The sequence below is a fragment of the Python bivittatus genome, unplaced genomic scaffold (genome assembly GCF_059951505.1).
Source record: "Python bivittatus isolate LINGU-HERP-01145 unplaced genomic scaffold, Pbiv_v1 ctg000350_np1212, whole genome shotgun sequence".
In the NCBI taxonomy this organism is placed as follows: Eukaryota; Metazoa; Chordata; class Lepidosauria; order Squamata; family Pythonidae; genus Python; species Python bivittatus.
This window is the reverse complement of record NW_028277074.1, coordinates 20,923,137-20,936,944: the sequence shown is the minus strand read 5'-3', so window position 1 is coordinate 20,936,944 and position 13,808 is coordinate 20,923,137. Positions and strand designations below refer to the sequence as shown.

At 37.7% G+C, this 13,808-nt stretch overlaps 1 protein-coding gene across 2 annotated transcripts in view; it reads left to right on the top strand.

Moving 5' to 3' along the window:
- The first annotated feature begins 4,667 nt into the window (after nt 1-4,667).
- ERG (ETS transcription factor ERG) overlaps nt 4,668-13,808 on the top strand; it is a 150,302-nt gene continuing 141,161 nt past the window's right edge. For both annotated transcript variants that reach the window (XM_088144689.1, XM_025177674.2), the window contains exon 1: nt 4,668-5,987. The gene's annotated coding sequence lies outside the window, so the exon portion shown is untranslated. The remainder of the gene's footprint in view (nt 5,988-13,808) is intronic.

Sequence of the window (13,808 nt, the reverse complement as noted above, 5' to 3'; positions counted from 1 at the left end):
TTAGAACACCAACAGGGACTAACTACTTTAAGAGTAGATAACCTATTACAGTGATCCATCTTGGAGACAATGAGTTTTCTAAAGTCTCTGGAAAAGTTGCCTGTTGATCTCACCTCATGTTCTAAGGGACATATAGGGAATGTACTTGATCACTACCAGATGTTTTCTCTGTTCAAATTATCTGATTCTCTAAAATGCTGTATTCAATAAAAGATGACTAGATGGCAAATAGCAGAAAATGATTTACATAATAAAAAAATTAAACCTCAGTTTAGGGCCTGCTGTGAAACATAGAAAAGAAATCATAGTTATGATCAATATAGCAAATGTGTGATGTTACTCAGTCTGCCACAATGCTCAGACCTAGTCCCCTGTGTAACTCCAAGGAAGACACAGAACAGGAGGCAATACAAACTGCCATACTCAGGGAGAAAGTTCAGCATCTTCCTGTGCCGTCCTGGTTGATGCCCTCCCAACTTGAGGATGTGACCTTTCGGCTTCCTTGGAGTCAGAAGACAAGTCTATGCTAACATTTTAGAGAATGAAGGCTTCTGGTCTTTATTAAGACAGCATTTGTTAACTGTCTGCAGTAGAGGGAGATTGATTAGAACACATTTTATTTGACTAAACTCTCTCTTTTCAATCAGATCAAATCCTCTCCTCCCAATGTTTGATTTGTGGAAAAAACTGGATCCCCCAGTTGTGCCTCCTGACTGGAAAAAGTAAAGGTCAGAACAATCAATCATATAAAGACATTATGGGCTTCCTCTTTTGTGAATATGTAGCCACTGGATTCACTGGAAATGTTACCTTATTTTATTCATTTCTTGTTCTGTTATGTAATGTTCATTTGTAAACAATTGGACTAAAGGAAGTTAACTTTCTGTGTAGCACATTGGTATATCTTCTGCTTGCTGCTGGACAGACACCTGACATTCAGATGGCAATATCTAGCCAATGCTGGAATCCATCAGACTTCAAAAAGGTCTGATTCTAAGATGACACATATTGTTTATGAATATCATATTGCTTTTCTATATATTAATCTAATCAATAGATATTTTTCTGCTTATCTTAGGTTTTTGTTAAGAAAGGCTATCAGCTGCTTTCTGGTACTGTCCTACTTTTTGTTGTCAAATTGATCTGGGGAACCTTGATGCTGGATTTATGAGTCGTATACATTAAAGTCTATTAATATGGTAATCATTTTCCATTATGTATCTAAAATGGAATCATTTACTTCCTCACTAGCATACACTGGGCTACTTATTTTCATATTGGAAATATGAAAGCCATAAAATCAGGACAAGAAATTTATGCTCTGAAAACTTGCAGAATAAGAAGCAGAAGCTCTCTTGATGCCCCTTTCATAACTGAATCAATGCTCTTTTTAACATAGTGAATTGCTTCACATTTCAGTTCTTACATCCTCAGCGAACAGCTACTTCATCTTTAAAATATCCAAAATTCTGAAATTTACAAGGCCTTTTAAAAAAACTATAAACGAAGCAATTAAATCTCCAGATTGGAGGGTGTAAATCTCTGCTTTATAGAATTTCAAAAGAAAGAGGGCTTATATTTAGCAGGTGTGGCAGCCCACACAGGACATTTCATTGAGAGAGAGACCGACATTATCCAGCAACAAGTACTTAAATTAATATAAAACATCTTCTAAAGAGACTTTTTTCCTTTTATTTGTTTCAAATGAGTGCTTGATGATGATAGTTCTTTAGGGGTGAAATCTTGATACACACAGTACTGCAGAGCTTGTTGGGGGGGAAAGCACCTAGCAGTCAGAGTGTCATTGTTGAGGTCTCTTTAAATGAGACATTTAAACCAAATGGAATGGAATGAAAGTGCCTTCAACAAGATAAATATGGAAGATACTAACAAATCATATGTTTGTGGTTTATTTTTTCCGTCTCTAAACCATTATTGGGAGAGGAGACCGGTAGGCAAGTGGCAAAAAATTCTAGAGCAGTTTTCTTCTTTTTGTAGGGGAAAGGGACATATGTTTCCCTAATACAGAGATGGATGATCCATGAGTAAGAAGAAAGGAAATAGAAACCTGATTATTTGGTGGGAGCTTCTAAAGTCCTAATGTTATAGAGGTAGTGCTGTTGTGCATCCTTGTGGATACCTTAGGACTTCTTCCTCCATCAAGTTAAGAGTTTTCAAGAACATAATAGAATAGTTCAACTGAACCATGAATATCCCATAATCCTCATAAAAATAAAAAAGAAACCTTCAAGTTGATTTTGACTCTTCACTGTTTTGCCTTCTGTCTGTCTGTCTATCTATCTACCATTGGAATTTCCTAAATTAATTTGAATTTCAGTTTTCCGCAGTATTTTGAAAGCCACACAGATATATGAAAATGCATTGTATGAGTCTTATTTTCTTATCACTTTATCACGTCACTTTATCACTGAAGATGTCAATTAAAGTTGCCTACTTTTAACCCAATACCAAGAATATGTGCTGGAAGTTTTCTGTTAGGTGAATCAGATCCCTTACTGTAATACCTCAATATCTCATGGTTAAGAAAATAATCATCAAGGCACAAATGTTTCACAGCTAGGGGGGCATTTGATATAAAGCATGTGAAATTGAAGAAGCAGTTTTGAGACAGAGAGATCAGTTATCTGAAGAGAATGTAGAAATGTGGAGTGTTTCTTGGATCTAATGTAGAATAATGGAAATTGATGCTTCTGTCTGCACATCTGATATGGTTAATAGTTTGCCTTCATTTTTGCCTTCATTTTTGTATCTATTCTGACTGGCAGCAAATTTAATGGTGAAGGAATCCTTCCAGTCCTGCTATCTATTATCCTTATATATGGAAATAAGTAGCCAGACTGACATTAGTGACTTCTCCATGCCAGTTTGGTATGCAAGATATTGAGAAAGCAGTGATGAAACACAACGGATAACATCTGAAGATAAAATTTGCAAAATTCAGGATTGCTGTGAGTAGACCTAAAGTGCTTGAAAGCATGTATAAATTAAAACCAAAAGTAAAATCAAACAGTTAAAAAAAGTAAAACAATATTCTCCAGATTATAGTGATTAAACACAGTTAAAAGAGAAAGAAATGTAATCAAATTCAAGTAGAATATAGGATCATGCACCTAGGATTCATCCTGCCTCCCTACATGTCAGACCTTCAGCATAGGCTAGGTCATAAAACAGATAATCGGAACTCCACTGAGTTGGATATAATAACAGAATCTTGAAAGCCTGTCAGAATTTCTCTTTGCCTCCTCTTATACCAAACAGAATCAAGGTGAGGTTATCTTGAGCTTCTTTCTCACCTCCTTTCCTTACCAGGGCTAAGTTGATGTTTACTTAATGCTTCACATATTCCTTATTTAATTATTTATTCAATAAATATTTAATTTATACAACCACCCATTTCAAATACATGACTGGTTGACTAACAATAAATAAAAATAAAAGTATCACAACAAAATAATAAATAATATATATAGCAGCCAAGATTAAAAAAACCCAACCAACACAATTAACATAACTGAGAAACGTTCAACCACACACCCAAGGCCCCAGGTTGGGCAATAAAACTTTCTTCAAGGCTATCGCCATACTCTTCTATACCATGCCCCAATATAGTGGTAAGAACACAGCAGGGGCTAAAAAAAAAAAAAAAAAGCAGCTCTTCTATGGCAGATGGTATTTCAAAAAGTTATTTGAAGATTGCTGTTACTGGTTGCAAAGCTTTTCTTCCTATATTGTAAATCTCATCAAGGAAGTGAGAAGCTGTTTAAGCTAGTAGCTGTGATAAGATAAGGTATATAAGATTTTCATCCAGTTTTTGTAATATGGTAAGTTGAAAATAATGAATCATGAAATTTTGCATGTTACAGAACTACAGCAGTACTTAACAAGGATTTTCTCAATATTGCCAGTGCAAATTCACAGTTCAGAAGCCTGTTACAGGTGTCTCAGGTCCATCCTTGGGCACAATAAACAGCTCATGCCAAAAGAAAAATATAAAGAAGAGTACATTCATTTTTTTTTCTTTATAGAATATGCTATTGTCCAAAGGTAGATTTGTCAGCTGCTATCATTAGCATTAGACCTGGTTTAGAGAGGTTAGTGGTTTAGAAATCACTATTAATAGACCTGTTGTATTCCCTCATCCCACCCCTTAGAAACAGGAAATGAAGCCCTGAAGCTTTTTTAACAGAAGAAAGAGGAAAGGGGCATATAGTTATCCCCCTGACCCAGACTTGGGGGTCTTTGTGTGTGTGTGTAGGTTTTTTTTAAAAAAAACTCCTTTTTTTCTGTTATTTTGGCAGACTTTTGGAATGTCTGGGAGCTAAGGGCTTTGCTTCATGGAGCAGAATTCTGAAGCAAGAAAAAGAGAAAGTTATAGACTAAACCACAGAAATGTAAACACGTCTGCAGCTAAAATAACTCTACTTTCATTGAAAACACTCCTTACTCACAATCAGACTTCTGTGCGCTATGCTCAAGAAAAGTGCATTAATAGCAACCAATTAATACATTATATAAATGTGGTGCTTTTTTTTTTTTTTTGCAGAAAAAAATGCTAAGACGCTTTCAGTCGTTATTATTATTATTTTTTAATTAAAGTAGTCAAGTTTCTCCTTGGCATGCTGGCCCTCAGCTGTATCTCAGAAGGAAATCTGGGATCTCAGAGCTGAAAGGGGGGGAAAAGTAGTTTTCAGCCCAGGAGCTGAGGCAGCAACAAACGAATAAGACTTGTTGAACAAAAGTTTTCTGCCAAGCAAATTCAATGGGAACCAACGTGGGACAAGAGGGAGCACGGTAAGCCCTCCCTCTCCCCCTCCTTTCTAAATACAGTACTATAGTTTTTGGAAGGGTGGCTGTTAAAAGTCTGTCCGATTCCAGGCTTTCACGCTGCCGAAATTCGCAGTTTACAAATCGAGCTTCCTCTGCATACTGACGGCATATTTTGTTAGATCTGAAACGAGGGAGCCAACGGAATCTCTTTCTATGCCGCAGCCCGTTCCCGAACATTTATCCGGGTTTGACCGGTGCTCGTGTTCTGTCAGCGTGATCCTAAGCCGTCAGTCCGAAGGCTGGGCGTCCACTAGGGTTTAGTTTTTCGTCGGTGCGAATTAGCAGCAGAAGCTGATGTGCTGTCCAGCGTCCGCCTCCGCAGTCTCGTAGTCCTTGCTTTTCGACCGTTCCTGCTCTGAGGTCTGCAGGAAGAGAAGCTCGGTGTCTAGATCTGGGAGTCTTCTGAACTTCTTGAGACTTCTCCTTTCTTCACTCCAGACTTCATTAACAGTCGAAGAGCTGAGGACCTCCCTTTTGCTTCTTACTTTCTCTTCCGACAAAAAGGATTTTAAAGGTAATCCGCGCCGATGAGAGGTTGTTGTTTTTTTTTTAAAGGATGGTGTTCGTTTTCATATTCCCGGAACTAATTAATTAGAACACACACCTTAAAAGATCTCTTGCCTGCCAGTGGCACCCGCTCCCACGTGTGAGTCAGTCACGACGCTGCGCTCGAGCCCCTTCCACTCTCCAGCCACAGGAATGGTGGGGACTGAGAGCCCGTCAGCTTCTGGGTGCACCAGGCGCCTCCCACTGAAGCCAATGGCCAAACTCTCGTGGATTTGAATGGAGCCGGCTCGCACCCACACGCAGCCTACGCTGAGTAAACACAGGCGCCTCCGCTGTCTCAAGCGTGTGGCGTGCCCTCATCTTCTTCGCCTCTGGATGCCTGACCGGCCGCCCCTGCTGGAGAGCTGGACTTCGGCGTTGAGGGGGGGCGCGGAGTTGCGCTCGCCAGCCATGCTTAGAGGCGGGAAGCGCCTCTCGGGGACCGGAGCCCCCGCCGCCCGCAGCTAAATCTTAATGTAAGGGAATCGTTGTACCCGGCGAGAGGCGGCCACGAACCCACCGGCAGCCTCCCTTCATTCCGGTGCCGACACCATACCTGGGCCGGGGCAGCGCGCTCCCTCCGCTTGGAGGAGGTAAGTTCCCAGAGGCAGATGTCTGGGGAGGGGGAGGTAACAACGGTAGGTCGGCCAGCAGGTGGGTGTGGGTCTTCTCGTGGCTCGAGGTCTCCCAGCCTCTGAGAAGCTAAGCGAAGGGTCACAAGGTGGGGGGCAGCGAACTGAGCTCGGCGGGTAACTGGGTGACGACGGTCCTGCGAAGTGGCTCTCCCGCCTTTTCGGGAGTACCCGACGCCTTGGATCACACGACGTTGAAGCTCGCCTGCGTTTGGGTGCCTGGGCAGCCACCGAGATATGGGAGGCTTCAGCTGGGGGGTAGGAGACCCCGTCAGGATGGACGCCTCTCTGGACTTTTCAGGAATGAGCCGGAGAGGGTATCTTTATTCAAGAGAAGTGCTCCGTAGAAACTCCGTGGCCCGTGGCAGATACTCTTCTTCTGTGAAACTGAATTCTTAACACTGGGAATATAGGCCGGTGAACTACAGTTCTCGAGCAATTTAAAGTGCTGCTATGAAAACCTCGCAACTGGAATAAAACAAGCCACTTATGTGTGCGTGTGGTAGAGAAGAGCCATTTGCTACGGTGTTGACTGAAAGAAAAGGTGAATATTAAGAAAGAAATAGAAAAGACAAGAACAGAGATACAGAACACTGAAATAGCTGATAGTCCATAGATTATGAAAACTGAGCAAGGGAGTTCTTTATGTTATTGCGTCAGACTATTCGACTGTAGTCAGCTTTGTCTGGTATTCTGTAATACAAAGGCTATACTCTTCAGTAGCATAGACTTCTTTTAATCAGATTGCCTGCCCCCTGTTTTTCTTGGCAACGTGACTTGTTCAAGCACTTTCTAGAAGTTACCTGTGAAATGTATTTTTTTCCTAAATTCATCTGTACATAGTTATGAAAACAAGCAGTGTCCCTGTTTAGGTCATACTCAAGACAGCTGTGAAAAACAGCTGTCCTTTTTACACATTTAATTTGCTATCCAGCAGTTCTGAAATTACTACCTGGGCTTTCCCATTATTTCCCCTCATGCCCCACCCCCCTTTTTTTTAAGCCATGCATCTTTATTGACTTAGTTCAATGAAGTCTATCTTTTTAAAAACTCATTCTTAAGTTATTCTCTAGTAACCCAGTATGGATATTTACCTTCACTTGTCACAGTTCTGCTTGACTTTCCCCCTTGATTTTCATACTTTTTGTTTATTTATTATTATAATGGATGCTGCATTTTATTTGAAATATTAAATTGTATTCTTTTGCCACTTAAATTTCATCTATTCAGTCCTAACATATACATTTATTTAGCATTTACGTGCAGACATATGTCTACATGCATAATGCATAATTTAATTATTTGGTACAGTTTTAATTTGATTGATCACTATCCAGGCTTTTAGTTTAGTCTTTTAGTCAAAGGGTTTGAAATAATGCAATGGATAAGACTCAGCTTTAGACTGATAGATGTTAAAATGCCATTCTCTGATTCAGGAAATTAATTTATGAGAGCAGCAGATTGTCAAGCATAAATCATCAGTTCATTAGATAACTTTCAGTATGTAGTATAACCAGCGAAAGTCTATTTCTAATTGTTTTCAGTAGAAACCTAGAACACAGTTAGGTGCTACTTTTAAAATAATAATAAAAAACATCCTGGTATAAATAACATTATATGAAATTAACAAAACTTTGATTGCCAGAATAGTAGTTTGTGAGCTGCATTGTTCTCATGTAATTTAGAGTCCCACTAGGGAAAGTGGAAAAGTTAGGTCTATAGACTGCACATGGAGAACTGTCACATTCCTTAGTTTTAACCCTATAAGCACACAGCTCTGGTTTGTTTGAAGCAAAGAGAACAAAGAATGCTTTGAGTTCAAATAAAGAGACATTCCATTAGAATGTTTTTACCTGGTACGAGAATATACTGTTATTGACTTAAGTTGGAATACTGCAACAATACTTTCATTTCTAACTCCAGAAAGAAAATCTATCTTTTCTTGGTGTTAAGGCATTAAAATGGGTAATTCTAAGAAACAAGACAGCTGTTATAAACTAATTCTATATATATTAAGTAAGCTCCACTGACTTCAGTGGAATATGTGTCCATGTGTGTAACCTAAAACTGAAATAAGTAATAGCCAGCAAACTAGATGTTTTGGGGCTATTTTGGGGGGGGGGCGGGGAACCCTTTTCATGGAGCAAAAGTTCAACAAGCTTTTGAAAAGTTACACTTTTGAATAACTTTCATCCCAAAGTGAAACAGATTTTGTAGTACTACATATGATTAGATATGGCAAAGATTATATAATGATCTGTTACTGTTAAGTCTACTTGTAATTTGTTTTGTTATCTGAGAATTTAGTTATTTTTTTGTGATTGTGATTTTTGTTTTTGTCTTTATTTATTGAATCAAACTTATAGGCCACCTCAATTGCAGCCACAACTCTAGGAGATTTAAGCACTAAGAATTTCAGATCTCCCCAGCTGAACTACTTTGAAAAGAGATTTTGTTTAATTTTTCTGGTGGTTAACTGCACTACATAGAGTGACATATTATAAAACAAAACTCAGTTTGTCAAAAAGTTCTTTATTTATATTTTGATTGAAAACTTGTGTTATGTTAAGGGCTGAAAAGATTAATTAATGCAACCTGTTAATTTGTTAAATTACAGGTTCAAAATGTGATTTGTTAACTAAATTATCTAAATTCATCTAAATTATCTCCAACCATACTGATTATGACATTGTTTTAAGTATTCCAAGTATATATAATTTATACAACACACATCAGATTATTTTCTAAATAATTCCCTTTCTTTTAGTTCTACAAAAATATTATCTTATTAAAAGAGATTGTTTATTTCTGAAAGCTCTTAATTTGTGATGATATGAACACTAAAGCAGAAATGTGGTATAATTCCATTGTAAAATGAGATTGTTAAAAATGTTTCTCTTTCTGTAGGAATAACTAAGGTTACCTGATTTTGAAAGTATAATATACAGTGGTGCTTAAAAGTTAGTGAACCCTTTTGAATTTTCAATATTTCTGCATAAATATGGCCTAAAGCGTGATCTGTTCTCCACATAAGTCCTAAAACTAGATAGAGAATCCAATTAAAGAGATAAGTAAATATATATCTATACTTGTTCATTTATTTATTGAAGAAAAATATCCAAAGCTACATATTGGTGTGTGGCAAAAGTATGTGAACCTTTGTTCTCAGTAGCTGGTGTGCCCCCTTGGGCAGAAATAACTGCAATTAAACATTTCTAATAACTGTTAATCATTCCTGCACATCGGCTTGGAGGAATTTTAGCTGACTCTTCCTTACAGAACAGCTTCAAATCAGAGATGTTGGTAGGCTTCCTTGCATGAACTGCCCACTTCAGGTCCTTCAACAACATTTCTATAGGATTAAGGTCAGGACTTTGACTTGGCCATTCCAAAACATTTACTTTTTTCTACTTCAACCATTCTTTGGTTATATGACTTGTGTGTTTTGGGTCATTCTCTTGCTTCATGACCAACTTTCTCTTGAGCTTCAGTTGATGGACAGATACTCTGACATTTTCCTGTAGAAGTTGCTGGTACAATTCAGAATCCATAGCTGCATCAATGATGGCAAGTTATCCTGATCCAGAGGCACCAAAGCAGGCTCAAACCATGTTACTGCAACCAACCATCATGTTTCACAGAAGGGATAAGGTTTGTATGGTGGAATGCAGTGTTTTTGCCAAACATAACACTTTTCATTCAAGGCAAAAATTCTATTTTGCTCTCATCCATCCACAGGACATTCTTCCAATAGCCTTCTGGCTTATCCACGTGGTCTTTTGCAAAGTGTAGTCAGGCAGCAATGTTCTCCTTGCAACCCTGCCATGCACACCATTGTTGTTAAGTGTTCTCCTGCTGATGGTCTCATGAACACTGACATTCACCAATGCAAGAGAGGTTTTAGTTCTTTAGACATTACCCTAGGGTTCTTTGGGACCTCCTGGAGTATTATACACCTTGCTCTTGGTGTGATCTTGGTTGGTTGACCACTCCAAGAGAAAGTAACAATGGTGTTGGATTGCCTTCATTTGTACATCTTCAGCCTGACAGTGGACTGGTGGAGTCCAAACTCCTTGGAAATAGTTTTTTAACCTGGTGAGCATCAACAACTGTTTTTCAGAGGTCTTCAGAAATCTCCTTTTTTCAAGCCATGACACACTTCCACATACCTGTGTTGTGAAGATCATACTTTAATAGTGAACATGCAGATTTCTGTTCTTTAAATAAGGCAGGACCTCCCACACTCCCACCGGATTATCACCTCATTGATTGAAACACCTGACTCTAATTTCCCCTTCAAATGAACTGATAATCTTAGAGAATCACATATTTTTGCCACACAGAAATATGTAGCTTGGGATCATTTTCCTCAAGTATATATTTGTTTAATTGGGTTCTCTTCATCTAGGACTTGTGTGGAAAACAGATGGCATTTTAAGTCATATTTATGCAGAAATTTTGAAAATTTAAAAAGATTCACAAACTTTTAAGCACCGCTGTACTTGTAGTCTATATAGATGAAGCAAGAAATTATACTTAGTATGAGAGCTCATTCTCCAGTAGCTTTCCCCCAATATTTTAAAACAAAATTGGACATTTAATAGTTAATATTGCTCAAAATACATCAACTGACCAGTTATTCAGGCAAGTTTTCCAGTCTTAAAATTTTATGAAGTTCAACACCAAAAAAAAAAAAAAAGTGTTTCAAAATCTCTATTTTGTTGCCAAGATATGGTGGAGTATTTCAGTGATTTTTTTCAATGCAAACTGAATGGAAAGAACCTTAATTGAAGTTATACAGAGAGTTGTTCCTGTCAGTAGCTGTTGGTTACTGCCTACCATCTAGGGAAAAAAATGCCTACTAGTCAGCAGCTAGCCTGAAGAATTCATGCTGTCAGAAAATTGGCAGCAGCACAGGAAAGTAAGATGAGAATTGCCCTCATCTTGGTTTTTAGCCAACAGACTCAAAATCAAGGAAATATAAGTCCTATTTGAGAATTTTGAGTCAGCACTATTTTAAAAATATAATATTTGACTATCTTTTTGTTATTTACATGTTATAGTAACACGTAGTAGTTATTGAATTCTACATTATGAACGATTTGAGTTGGTTGATTCAGAGAACTACAGTTTTTAGTTAAAAAAGACTTTACTGAAATGTATTGCAGATTTCAATATAAATTCAATATAAATTTAAAACATTATCATACACACAAAAATCCCATTCCATATTATGAACCTTAAATGTGGATTCCAGGACTCCATTTTTCCAAATCTTTTGGATCTATATGATGATCCTAGGCTAAGCAAGTTAAGAATTGCATCCTTGATATAAACATTTTCAATCTTGAAAATATGTGAAACTCTCTTCTTATAGACATTACACTATGGAATGTTTGCAGGACTAGACACAATCATTGTGGCATATGAACCATTGACTTCAAATATTTAAATAATGCTTTTAATAGGATTTTTTGTACTTGCAAATTTAGTTTTTAACTCTTATAAAATAAAAAAATCAGTAGAACATTTCCAGTGTATAGTACAATTTTACTGTGGTTTATCAATAGGTTATTTATTTGTTTATTTATTGAATACATTTGCAAGGTAGCACACCTCAGTCAATGACTCTGAGCAGTGTACAGCAAAAGTAAACAATTACAAAACCATACAACATTGAAAAAGGACCAGTCTATAAAATATAAAATGTAACATGGCCCACAAACAGGATAATTAAACAACCAAAAGGGGACTCTACTTAACTGGTCCCAAAGATTGAGGGGAAAGTCAGATCTTAATGGCTTTTCTAAAGGAAAGCAGAGTTGGGGCCTGTCATATATTGGGATGGGTGTGGGGAGTGGGGAGATTGTTCCAAGCACAGGAGCACCAAAAAGGCATATTTTCTAGATCCCATAAGATGGCAATGTTTAAAAGAGAAAACATGGAGCATACATTCCTTATGACAGTGTGTGGGGCAGGCAGATGTTCTTAGGAGAAGGCAGTCCCACAAGTAGCCCAGTCCCGTGTTATGTAGGGCTGTAAAGGTGATAACTAACACCTTGAATTGTACCTGGAAGCCTACTGGGAGCCAGTGCAGCTTGTGGAGTAGCAATGTCACATGAGCATAAAAAGTGCACACATAATTATCCACACTGCTACATTCTGGACCAACTGAAGCTTCTAGATGGTATTCAGGGGCAGCCCATATAGAGTACATCACAATACTCCAATGGGGAGTTGTCTAAGGCATGAGTGACCATGAGCAAGTCCTCCTAGTCCAAGAATGGGCACAGCTGATACACAAGATGCAGTTGTGCAAAGGCCCCCCTTCCACCTGCTCTTCAAGTAGGAGCTTTGACTCCAGGAAGAACTGTGCATAGAACCTGAACAGAGCAGTGCCACCCAACCTAGAACCAAAGATGGAAACACTCTAGTTCCTGGATCTGGGGGACTTAAAATCCATAGCCACTCCGTCTTGGTGGGGTTGAGCTGCAATCTGTTCTTCCTCATACAAAGTCTCACAGCTCATAGGTTATTGTTTATTCAGTAATGTTTTTCCTTGTGCTATACCTTTATGTGAGGGAATTAAACAGTACCAACACTGCAGGGCCATATTGCAGAGTCCAGTGTCCTGCAACCCTAATTATGTACTCCTAATAAAGACAGAACAGTTAGTGATGTACACTAGAATTCATTGGACATTTCTTTTGGCATTCCGTAAAATACAAAATAGGAGAGCAATGAAATGTTAATATGCTTATTGGTAGCATAGTAAGTCTATTGTAAATAGAGCTGGCAGCCTAACATTACTTGGCTGAATATAAATGTAAGTTAAAAAGTAGGTAAGGTATGTGTGAAGTAGTATATATCTAAACAGAATGCTGTGATTGTTTTGTTGTAAGCCAACACAACGTTTTATTTTCATATTATGATTTGTGTATAGTCTGAAAAATTGGAACACGAAACACAGTAATATAACATTGAAAGTCACAGAATATTTTTTATTTCAGTACACAAATATATTCAGGAATTTAATTGTCATTTATCCATACATAAAATCAAAAATAAAGTATCTCTGTATTTTTCACATTGAGTGAAGAATTTTTTAAAAATTGACTTAGAATAAATGCTGTGTGACTTTGCCAAAGTTTTGAAATCCATACTGTTATTTGAATGAAAGCAAAAATTCTCATTAATTTTTAATGAGATTTAAAAATTTTAATTTTTCTGTGTTTGGCATTGTACCCTAAGAGCCTTTTCTTTTTTCAAAGTTACAATGCTACACAATTTCTTTGCTAGTGTTATTTTTTAAGTGGATAATTTTTTACTGGAAATAATTACTTCTAAATTCTGCTTGCATCAGAGGAAAGTTTTCCATGTAACTTGATTCTAAAATGAGAACTGTGCTTCAAGACTATGGCCCTGATCCAGAGGGCCACACAGTAAATTCTGCAAGCACATGGGAATTTTGAATTTGCTCTTTCTAACAATTATACTTCCCTCCATGCTACTGATAAGTTGCTCCTGAAAATTGAGTGTACTTCAGGAATGGCCTTCAACACAAATCAAGGAACTGCTGTCAGTGGGAAAGTAATGACAAACTCCAGTACGCTCCTTCAAACTCTTTTCCAGCCTTGTTCATTGTGTTATGGCAAACTGAATAGTTACATGATATACATATTTCTTGGTCATTATTAAATATTAGAGAGTAATATACTCTTTGACAATAAGAACACTATTTCATATACTCCAGTAAATTATAACAACTATGTTGCTGTGGTT